The 12,560-nt window shown below is 37.1% G+C and overlaps 1 long non-coding RNA gene across 1 annotated transcript in view; it reads right to left on the bottom strand.

The window, feature by feature from the left end:
* The window catches only part of LOC139176703 (uncharacterized), a 70,180-nt gene extending 58,695 nt beyond the window's left edge, over positions 1 to 11,485 (bottom strand). The window contains exon 1 of the long non-coding RNA XR_011561115.1: positions 9,105 to 11,485. This is a non-coding gene — a long non-coding RNA (uncharacterized lncRNA). The remainder of the gene's footprint in view (positions 1 to 9,104) is intronic.
* Positions 11,486 to 12,560: the final 1,075 nt, after the last annotated feature.

Below are 12,560 nucleotides of genomic sequence, written 5' to 3'. Positions count from 1 at the left end.
GTTACACAATTAGTAGGATTTCAATACATTTTTATTAATATAAAAATAAATCTCACATATAGATTGTGTATCTATGAATCATTACTTTAAATTTCAGTATAAAATATAACATGTTACATTGGTGTAAGTTATGATAAGACAGGATTATGGGAGGCAGTATTGAATTCAATGAATATTCTTACAGTTGTCCTCAAGCATATAAAACTTCCAGGTAAAAGTCAACTTATTACCACAGCAGTCTGTGGATTTTCCTGCTTACCTGGCCTGACTTTGTCTGCTCTGTGTATGTGAAAACTTATTGCATTATCAAGAAAATGTCTTACACAGTTCGTATCTCAAACCTTCCATGAAGGGATTATTTAGCTCATCTTTTATGAAAACAATGAAATAGTCTCTTTTAAGGCTGGATTCAAATTATGAAATGGAAAATATGTACTTTATACAATCTTAGTCACAACAATTGAAAAATATATAAACTATACACAGTCTTTTTTCTTAACTGAGCAGCCAGTAAAGCTTATAATCAGAGGCTGATGTAATTACTCTGTCTATTGATGTCAAAATTCCTCCTCTTCTCTCTTCATACACGTTCTGCTGTTTCTTTTCTGATGACACATAATATTCCCATTTCAGTTTGGTCTGCCCTGGTTGTCACTTTCTTGTAACAGGAGAGATTGCTCAGGCTGTGCTGTTGCACTTTGCTATTAGATTTTAAAGAAAAGGAGTAACAATTGAATTGTTCAAAAAACTGCATCTCTCCAATATGCTGTGAAAAATGCCTACCCTTAATTTTGGGTACCATGGAATGATGTTTCTCTCAATTTCTGATGTGCTGGTATATTTGGTGCCTTTTACATTCTTTGTCACACTGTAGTGATAGGAGTGTTTATTATATTTTATTTTGTATAGTAGAGGAAGTAATTCTTGATGGGATCTGAGTTATAAATCAGATCCTTCACTGGACAGAAATAATATAATTCAATCTTTTATATTTGGTACCATTAAACAATATCCTTCTGGCTTCAGAAGACATTTCTTTTATCAATCCTCACTATCATTTTTTTACACTCACAAATCCTGACCATCAAAAGTACACTTCATGTAAGGCATTAAAGCAGGAGAGTCGTTAATAGGAAGTTACATTATCTAATACCAGACATTTCTCCTTTCAGATTTCTCAACTTTCTGACCCTCTTCTACTCAAGATATTCACATAATCTCTTCAGTTGTTGTGCACGTAACCTTTAGACTCTCAACTCTCTGTATCTTAGTACAAAACCTCTACCTATCCCAGGTGCCCAGAATAACCATACATGCAAAAGCTTTCAAGCAAGTACATCTGTACTATATCTAGAATATATGTGGAAGCTCAGGCAAAGAAAATCTTGAGGGGAACATCAGTGGATCAGTAGTTGAAACTAGGGGAGTGACCAAGGAGTTCATGCTTTCTGGTAAATCACAAGCGACACCAAAAATGCAAGCATGAACCATGGAAGAGGTGTCCACAGAGATGAAAAGATGTGAAAATGACCAGTAAAGTCTGTGATATGGAAACTAAAGGGATATAGAATTTTAAGGAGGATGACGTGAACAACTCTGTCCCGTGGAACAGTGACTTTACAGTGTGATAAGTACACAAATTATCCTTGGAATCTGGCATAGGGAGATTGTTGGTGACACTAATGAGAATGTTCTCAGTACATAAAGTTATAGGACATGTTCCAGTGGTGAGTCAGGAAGTGAAGACAAAGTATGTAGTTCACACGTTTAAGAAATCTGAGTGGCAAGATTATGAAGCAAATAATATCAAATGGCCTAAATGTTTTCAAGATATGAGAATGAGCAGGCAGATGATGCTCTGAAATAGTCATTTGAGGGGCTAAGAGGGTTTTGAACAAGGACTAGTGAAAGTTAGTAATAAAGATTCACTTGTCACAATTTATATGACAAGCCTTCATTAGACTTTCATGAGCCTGGGAGTCATAAGGCTTTCTTATCAAAGTTAAGTGAGGTACTGAACTAGAGAAGGTATTTTGTAATGTAAATTTACAGTTGGGTTTTCTCGGGTAACTATATTAGAAACACACAGTAAAGAAAGACTATATAAATAAGTAAAAATGAAGGGACAATACTGTTTATGTTTCTGATGGGAATATAGTTTATATGATCAAGCAAATGCTTTTACTAATTGTAATAGAAGAACATATTACATACAGTGTGCCAGTGCTCATCATAGAATCTTCCTTTACACTCACTTATGAAACCTCACTTACACCTCACTTATGAGGAAACCAAGGCACAGAGAAGGGAAATCACATCCAAGTTTAAATAGCTAACAAGTAGTACAGCTAAGATTTGAACCAAAGAGTCCAAATCTAGACTCAGTACTCTTAAACACCAGCAAATGAATGCTTCCATAGTGGGTATAATTAACTGAAATAAATTTTGACTAGTTTAATCAGAGGTGGAATTTGTCACGGTTGGATCAGAATATAGGGCTGGAAGCTACGCCAAACAGAAGAGCAGCCAGAACCACCCTGCACAGCAGTCCAGGGAGGTGTACAGGTGCCTTTCCAGGGCACAAATAACACAGACAACATCACCGGTAACAAGGACTAACACAGATCAAGCACAAGCTGGAATCAAGATAACCAGGAGAAATATTAATAACCTCGGATACTCAGATGACACCACTCTCACGGTAGAAAGTGAAGAGGAACAAAAGGGCCTCTTGATGAAGGTGAAAGAGGAGAGTGAAAAGGCTGGCTTCACACTCAAAATTCAAAAAATGAAGATTATGGCATCTGGTTCCATCACTTCATGGCAAATAGGTGGGGAAACAATGGAAACAGTGAGAGACTTATTTTCTTGGGCTCCAAAATCACTGGACCATCAAAAAAGCAAGAGAGTTCCAGAAAAAACATCTATTTCTGCTTTATTGACTATGCCAAAGCCTTTGACTCTGTGGACTACAATAAAGTGAGGAAAATTCTGAAAGAGATGGGAACGCCAGATCACCTGACCAGCCTCTTGAGAAACCTATATTCAGGTCAGGAAGCAACTGGACATGGAACAACAGACTGGTTCCAAATAGGAAAAGGAGTACCTCAAGGCTGTATATTGTCACCCTGCTTATTTAACTCCTATGCAGAGTACATCATGACAAACACTGGGCTGGAAGAAGCACAAGCTGGAATCAAGATTGCCAGGAGAAATATCAATAACCTCAGATATGCAGATGACACCATCCTTATGGCAGAAAGTGAAGAGGAACTAAAAAGCCTCTTGATGAAAGTGAAAGAGGAGAGACTTAAGTTGGCTTAAAACTCAACATTCAGAAAACGAAGATCATGGCATCCGGTCCCATCACTTCATGGGAAATAGATGGGGAAACAGTGGAAACAGTGAGAGACTTTATTTTGGGGGGCTCCAAAATCACTGCAGATGGTGATTGCAGCCATGAAACTAAAAGAGGCTTACTCCTTGGAAGGAAAGTTATGATCAACCTAGACAGCATATTCAAAAGCAGAGACATTACTTTGCCAACAAAGGTCCGTCTAGTCAAGGCTATGGTTTTTCCAGTGGTCATGTATGGATGTGAGAGTTGGACTATAAAGAAGGCTGAGCAACGAAGAACTGATGCTTTTGAACTGTGGTGTTGGAGAAGACTCTTGAGAGTCCCCTAGACTACAAGGAGATCCAACCAGTCCATCCTAAAGGAGATCAGTCCTGGGTGTTCATTGGAAGGAATGATGCTAAAGCTGAAACTCCAGTACTTTGGCCACCTGATGCAAAGAGTTGACTCATTGGAAAAGACTCTGATGCTGGGAGGGATTGGGGGCAGGAGGAGAAGAGTACTGAGGTGGCTGGATGGCATCACCAACTCGATGGATGTGAGTTTGAGTGAACTCTGGGAGTTGGTGATGGACAGCGAGGCCTGGTGTGCTGTGATTCATGGGGTCGCAAAGAGTCAGACACGACTGAGCGACTGAACTGAACTGATCCTACTATTCTCCCCCAAGCTAAGATTGTATATGGCCTGATTTCAAGGAAAAGTTGAAAACCCACTATATGGCTGAACTTCAGGAATTCCCACCATTCTTCATTTTTCACTTCTTTATCTTTTCATTCATTCATTCACATATTCATTCTAGCCAATAGATAAAGAGAATATTTACGATGAGCTAGTGCTGTGCAAGGCACTGAATACCCACTATGGTCAGATACATTAATATACTTTACATAAAGGAAACTTATAGTACTAGGAGAGGAGGTAAAAGAAAGACATAATTTAGATATAAAGGTCAGGTGAGGATCTCCCTGAGAAACAGTGGTTCAGCTGAAACAAGAGGAAGAGACTTTCAGGTGGAGAAAGCATCATGTGCAAAGGCCTTTAAGTGGAAAAAAGAATGACTTTTTTGAGAAATTAAAAGTTCAGTAACTGAAGTGTTTATGTTTCTGTTTTCCCTAACTCATTGATTATGTATAAGTATCTTATGACCAGAGACCACATATTACATGTAATGGGAAGATTTAGAATCATAGTCTTTCTGTCCTGAAGATGCCCTGTAATTTCCTAAATCGGCAAAAAAGGGTGTATTCTATACACCTTTAATATAAATATATTACTTGTATAATTATATAATATATGTATTTATAAAGGTTAACCCTGGTGGCTCAATGGCAAAGAATCTGTCTTCCAAGCAGGAGATGTGGGTTAGATCCCTGGGTTCGGAAGGCCCCCTGGAGAAGGAAATGACAACTCACTCAAGTATTCTTGCTTGGGAAATCCCATGGACAGAGGATCCTGGCAGGTTACAGCTGGAGTTGCAAAGAGTTGGACACAACTCAGTGATGGAGCACACAGGCATTATAAAGGTTAAACTGATGTAATACCATATACATGCGTGTGCATATTTTGTATCTATATCTGTATCTATGATCTGTTTTGATGGGTCAGGCTATTTCCCTCAACTTAAAAGGCAGCACCCTCCTTTTGTAAGTCATGAGGAAATCTATATGCTGATATGAAGAAGGAGATCTCTCCACACATCAATTAATGATTAAGTCCCCCAAAGCCAGCATTTATGTACCATCATTTTGTTGTGTGTGTGAAAGGTAGGCAGATGTGAAAACATGATATGAAGCACTCTGATGAGACAGGGGAAAAAAATGAATCAGAGAGAATGCAAGTGCAAAGGAACAACAATTCAATCTAGGTGAGAGGGCTCTGAAAATGTAAGCGAAGCACAGTCTGCGTAATTGAAAGTTCATGCAGAAAACCTCTTCGGACATCAAAGCTCAGCATTAAGTTACTCTGAGCAGTGGAGTTCTGAAGAGTTTCACTTCAGAAGTAGATTTTAAAGGCAATGAATCTTGATTGTTTGGAAGAAATGCCATCCACAACTTTTATTTGCTATTTTAAAATATGTTTAGCATTGTTTTCTCCCATCTATTTAATCTTACTTCCATACTTTCTAAATTCACAGTAATAATAGTTTTTGAAAGGCAGCAAGGGAATTGTGTCCTTTTTTCCTATTCAAATGAAATAATCCTTTGGGCATTAATATTTCAAAGCATTTATATTTTATATTGCATTATAAAGTAAATAGATTTTTTTGGTGCATTGATCTTGATGGAGGGAAGAATCGATAGATGAGACATGACATTGAATGAAGGTAAAGAAAGTTGATACTCATTAAAGAAATGGCCCATGATACCAACATCCAGGACAGCAAGGACATATTTTACAATTTCTGAAGTGTCTTATCAGTGAAATGATAAAAACAGTTATAAATGGGTGATTATTATGTTCTTTACCTGCTTATGGAATACATATTTTGTTGCTTGCCTCTGTAATTCCCTTTTGTAGATGTTGAAAATTGAATATCGTGAAAACCATGACTCATTATTTTGGGTCACATATTGCCAGCTCATATTTTTAATATAAACACAGCATATCAGCCCAAGCCATCAGCCATTGATTATCTGATTAAGGTGTATTGTTAGAAAACCATAATAACACTATTTTCTAAAGAGAACTTAATCTTATTTGTTTTGGTTAGAATGTTTTGTTTGTAAAACAGAAATCTAGTGACAAGCAAAAGAGGAACTTATATAAAAAATAAACATAGGGCCTGAAAACAGGAATGTATTTGGATTGTAAGAAATATCTGAAAGTAGAAAGTTAAATGCCTTCTAGGTCCTTCTATTTCTTTCATCTCTGCTTCTGCCTCAGTATCCATTTACATTTCAAAACATCCACAGATCTTTTTAGTTCTCAGGCTCAGATACTAGGGAAGGAAACCCTTGATGCTTTTATATTAGAAATCATCCTGGGCCCATTAACTATGGCCAGAGGAGTCTTGTAATAAGTGCTAGAAGCAGCTCTTGCATCACTCACATAAACAGAAAATCCTACAGAAGTATTAAGGGGAACCACCCAACAAGTTTCCAATATATGCTTTGGTGGAACCATGACGTGAACTAACATTTTTCAGCATTTAATACTGACCAAGCACTACATGGATAGTCTCTTTTAAAACTTAGTAGAACTCACTAAGTATGTGTAGTTATGTATAGATGAAGAAGCTAAGCTAAAGGAAATGTGAAACGAAGTCCAAGATTACACACTTACACATTTAATTGAAGTAAATTAAGATGCAGTTATTGTACTTACATTTTGCTAAGGAGTGTTCTAAGGTTTCAGGATTCCAAATTCTCAGATATGATCAGTCCATGAGCTTGGAGAGCTCATGGCCAATTGGAAAAGAGAAGAGCAACACAGTAGTTAAGTTTTATATTTTAAGGAACCAATGATGTTTCAGAGGTTTATGTGCAGGGCATCAGACTCTTTGTGACCCAGGCCAGTGGAAAAAATTTTGAGGGAAAAGGACATTTGAATTTAAAAGATGGATTAAGATTAGCTGGATGAAGAAAAAAGATAAGTGAATCCGGGGCAAAAGAGCAGGTGTGTGAAAATGAGGTCATTTAAAACACAGTATATTGGTGGTGTATAGGCATTGAAACATAGGCAATTTGGTGGAGATAAAATATAGGGGGAAAAAAAGAGGCAGAGAACATCAGATAGTGAGAATGAAGACAGAGAAGGTTAGATTTTGATTAGCATTGAATCGGTTTAGGATTTCATTGTTATGAGAAGGCAATGAGAAGGTGTGAAAACTTTTTAAAAGTTACATGAATTGACATTGAAAAACAAATTATTCTGAAAATATTAATAATTAACAGGTTGGAAGATGGGAAGACTACATGCTAGAAACTAAAAAAGGATCCAGTGGCAGAAAACTATACGAAAGATAATGAAGTTCTATCTGAAAGAAACTGAGACAGTTGGTGAAGCTAAAATTCTAATAACAGTGTGGGTTTTTAATACCATAGAATCCCCTCCATTGTGGAAAGTGGGGAGAAATGCAACAGAGATTGAATTCAACTTGGAAAATTAGGAAATTTTACCTGCTCCCCCTCAACTACCAATGAAAAAAAAATTTTTACAATGCCAGTAATTTATTTTAAAATAATTCAGCATGGACAGTAATTGAAACGTGAATATTCATTTCTTAAGCTACATTCAGGCAATAGGCATCTGACTTAGTGAGGAATTCCCTCTCAAGAGGTAGTGATAAACATCATAGGTAAGTATACTTTGTGATAACTTGAACAGAAAATTTTTTCCATCCAGAACATTGGATGGGGTCAAAAATATGATTTTAAGCAAACAATAGTTTTCCATTAGAATTCTTTATATTTCTTACCCAGTTTAACAGTATGAAAGTTATCAAATGTTTCCCACATAATTTAACATATCAAATAATCCTAGTTACTTTAATATTTCTTCTGAGATGCCTAGGGACTTTTTAGAGGATTCCCTGGTGGCTCAGTAGTAAACAGTCTGTCTGCCAATGCAGGAGAGGTGGGATCAATCCCTGAGTTGGGAAGATCCCCTGGAGAAGGGCATGGTAACCCACTCTAGTATTCCTGCCTGGAAAATCCCACAGACAGAGGAGCCTGGCAGGCTATAGTCCATGGGGTCACAAATTGTCTGACATGACTAAGCACAGCGCATTAGCATTGGGGGCTCTTTGGTAACGATAGCTAGAGAAAGAAACTTACAGTTTGTTATCAAAAGCAGTTCAATATTTCAGGAAAAATTTGTTTTCTTAACAGGGAGTAAGACAACCAAATTTCAGTCTTGTATCAGCTTACTATTGACAACAAAGTTCATTTAACTAAATTTAAATATTAAGTGGATTTAATTAAATCCAGTCTAATCTTAATCACTCCTGAAAACAGAAAATTCTTTTTTTTCAAAGTTCCCTTTTTTCCACAAACTTTTTTTTTTTTATTACTTTTTGTATCCACATGAATTGTCCCTTAATTTTCCCTATCCAGAAACAAACAGCTCTAGGACAAAATTATTATCATCATTTTTCCCCCCAAAAAAATTTTAAAAACTCCTTTCTTTATACCTTCTCTTGCTGACAGCACATATTCTTCTTGCTTTACACAATGAAATGCTTTCTTTGTCATTTTTAGTAGTTTTAATTACATATTACAATTGTTAAACGTTAAAGGTCTTAAAAACCCAAGAAACAAATAATTGAACTGTTATACTATTATTTACTGATTGGCAAACTTAAGAACACATTCCATAACCCCTAAAAACATATATTTTCCTCATAGCATAATTTCTCTTTAATGTGGTATGAGATGTGTGTTTAATAAACCCAAACATCTTTAGTGCTTTTTCTCTCATAAGAAGGCAAAATTAGGTAAACATAAATTTGTTCAGTAATGTATCAGTATTTTACCTTAAAAATGATTTAGACATTCAATTAATTTTCATCAGAAAACTTAATTTAGAAAAACACTAAAATTTAAAGTTACCAAAAATCTGGAAAAAACTATTTAGATAAACATCCCTGAAACACAATTTTTTCAAAGACTTTATCTGAAAGCCTTTAAAACCATTCATGACAATATCACATATAGACACATGATATTCAGACAGAGATCTCAAATTTTATATTTCAATATAGAACTTATCAGCTCATGAATAACAGTTGGAATAATTTGAATTTACTCACTTGAGTTTAAAAGGCTTCTCTCCTTCCCTACCAACTCCTTTTATCCCCCCTTGGCTTGAAGTTCTAATTAACCCAAGGCTAAAGTCTCAGGCAAAGTGAGCTGTGTTTGTATTTCAAGGACATGATAAGAGTTAATTTCAAGCTTTCTCTTAGGCATATTTTTTTTTCTCTCTCTCTCAGGGTTAGAATTTTGAAAACAGCATTTATCAAGCTAGCTTTCTCTAACTGCATTTGCAAAAACAAAAAAGTTTTGGAATTTCAAGAGTTTCATCGTAACCAATTTTCTCTGGAGTCTGAGGAATACTGTCAGCAACACAGTTTTTAAAAAATTATCTTTCTTTTTCTTTAGTCATAGTTTCATTGCTTAAAGTTTTCTAATGAGTTGAACCTGAATTTCCCATTTTACAAAAGGCAACGAGAGTACAAGTCACATATGGAATGCACACTCACACACCAGAAGACAGAACTGTCACATGTCCTCTGAGAGGATCACCACTGACCAAGAATCCCAGATAAATACTTCTCTAACACAAATGGTCCCCCAGAGCAGACGCATGTCAGAACCATGGGCAAAATGCCCAAATAGCAGTTCATGCTCAAAAGAGAAGTTTGCCCAGTGCACACCAGTGGACTTACTCAGTCTTGAAACTCATCACCTTCTCCTAATGCGTGTTTCCCTTTCACCAAGGAAAAGCATTAAGTTGGCAGCCAGCAGTAAGCAGAGGGGAAACGGGGAGGATCCCAGGAACAAATGATTTCAGCAACTTCTTAGAATGCCCCCCAAAGCCTCCCTCTCAGGGCCAGCTAGCCAAGATCTGTGGGCTCCTCACAGCCATTCTGGTGCAGTGTCATGGCTGTGGCTCTCCTGGGGGAAATCCTGGGGAGCCAGATGTCGTGAGAACACAACCGCCCCATATAGGGCTCCAAAAGTGTTACTGAAAGTGGGGTCTGGATGCTCCTGACTCAGAAGCCAATAAAGAGGCGAGGTTGCTGGAAAGGAATGTTTGTTTTATTTTGGAGGGTGGCAACCAGGGGATTCTCCTCCAAATGCAACTCTCCTCACTGACAATCAGTGGGCAAAACAATGCAGGGAGGTGCCACAAGCAGAAATGGTAGTCAGCTCTGATAGTCATCTTGAAATTTGTCATGTGGTGGTCTCATGAGCCTCATCTTGATTGTTTTAAGTACAGATAGTCTTTAGTTTCAGGGTTAGTTTGTTCCCATTTCTTTGAGGCCAGTTCTTGGAATCGTGGCAGCTTATGTCATGACTAGTCTGGTCATCATGTAGTTATCATTTTCCACCTGCTGGGAGTTTCAGTGTCTAGAAGACAGCTGAAAGGTCATGGCACAGAATCTTATCAATTGCCCTTGAAGGGGAACTAAAGTCCTTGACTATGATTAATGGCTAAACTATTATTATTCAGTCTTGTTGGACCATTTTCCTTTGTTTTAGCATTTTTCATTTCTCTGATTAAACTTACTCCTTGGCTAAAGTTTTTTCAGGGACAAAGGGCAGGCTGAGGATATGGGGGGCAAGGACCACAGGTTCCTGCTCTATTTCAAGAGGTCATTTCTTTATTATCTATTCCTTATTATGGGTTTTTCTCATAAAATATAAAATCTAGCTAGAATTTTGATAATGTGTGTAAAATTAATATTAGGTGCACCAAAACCAGCTTAGAAGAGAACAGCATAAACGTTTTAAATTCTTTTGTGAAGACTGCCTAAATCCTATCCAAATTAATCAAACAAAAATCACATATATCTATTGGTTAGCTATGTTAACGGAACTGTAGAAGGATTTTGTTTGATCCTGGCCTCATTTTTTCAGTTAGAGACAACCTTGTCAAATTCTTTTTATTGACCTTATATTGTTTTCCTCCAAGACTTCTATCTTGCATGTCAACACTAAATAGTTTGTTAGAATTTTTATGACTCTTTAAAAAGGGCTCAAAACACTTTATAGTAATGAATATTGAGCCAATTTTGACAACCCTGAAGAGATGAGGCAAAATACTAAAGTGTACTTGCACTTTTACAAACTTATTTAAATGCTGAAAGACTGTTGGACCACAGAACACTGATTCAAAATAATTCATTCTGTCATTGATACATTTACATGTATGTATGAACATTCATGCTCAGTTACTCAGTCATGTCTGACTCTTTGTGACTCCATGGATGGTAGCCCATCAGGTTCCTCTGACAATGGGATTCTCCAGGCAAGAAAACTGGAGAAGTTTGCCATTTCCTCCTCCAGGGGATCTTCTGGACCCAGGGATCAAATCCGAGTCTCCTGCATTGCAGGTGGATTCTCTACCACTGAACCATTTGAGAAGCCCCATTTACATGCATATCTTACTGCTCATTTTCTTTTAACTCATATTTCAATATATTGTGTTTTTATAAAATTATTCTTGTTTTTATAAAGATCTCAGAGTTGCAGACAATAGTAATTTGCACTGACTGTATATAAAATACTTATAACTAATTAGGTTATATCCTTGTGTGAATTTTATTCCTATCATCATTTTTAACACAGAAGTGTCATATACTTAACACATGCCTCAAATAATATGGATACAGGTTATTCGATATTCATCAAACATATTTAATCTGTGATTCTTGTGTCTTTCATTCTAACAAGTTATTAAAGGAAGTGTGATTCATCATTAATCAAAGTTTTTTTCCAGTTTCTTATTACTAAAATAACACATAATAGTTGTGAAGAATTTGATAAATATTACAGAAACTCTCTTACTGAATTCTGCTTAACTGATTACCAAGGTTAACTTTTTCTGTTCTGAGATCAATCTCCAGTGTGAGTGGTGAGAGGGTTCCCCACAACACCAAGCAAATCTCCTACACCAGCTGGATTTCCAACAGCTCAACCCAGTTCTGTCATCTACCCAGTGGTAACCTCAGATTCCACTGGTTAAGGGTTCAGTCCTGCAAGACCATCCCCTGCTCCTCCAGATGTCTCTGGCAAGCCCAGGTTGTTACTTAGGCTTCTGATCAACTGGCTATGTATCAGAGGTTCCCAAGGATTTCTCCTTGGGTTTGATTATATTGCAAGAGCAGGTAAATAGTTTACATACTAGATTGCTGGTTTATTATAAAAGAATGTATCTTAAGAACAGTCAGATGCAAGGAGTACATAGAACAAGGTATGTGGGAAAGATCTTGGAGGTTTCATGCCATCTCCAGGCACATTACTCTCTGCAAATTTCCACATGATCATCAACCCAGAAGCTCTCCAAATTCAGTTCTTTGGGGGCTTTACGGAGGCTTCACTGCACAGGCACCATTAGTTAAATCATTGGTCATCGGTATCTCATTCACCCTCCAGCCCCTCTCCCCTCCCTAGAAATCAGGATGTGGGACTGAAAATTCCAAGCTTCTATTCTTGGTGATTTTCCCTAGCAACCAACCACCATCCTTAGCACTGGCCCAAAA

This window comes from Bos indicus, chromosome 17 (genome assembly GCF_029378745.1).
Source record: "Bos indicus isolate NIAB-ARS_2022 breed Sahiwal x Tharparkar chromosome 17, NIAB-ARS_B.indTharparkar_mat_pri_1.0, whole genome shotgun sequence".
Classification (NCBI taxonomy): domain Eukaryota; kingdom Metazoa; phylum Chordata; class Mammalia; order Artiodactyla; family Bovidae; genus Bos; species Bos indicus.
The sequence above is the reverse complement of the archived record's forward strand: the minus strand, read 5'-3'. Positions and strand labels throughout refer to the sequence as shown.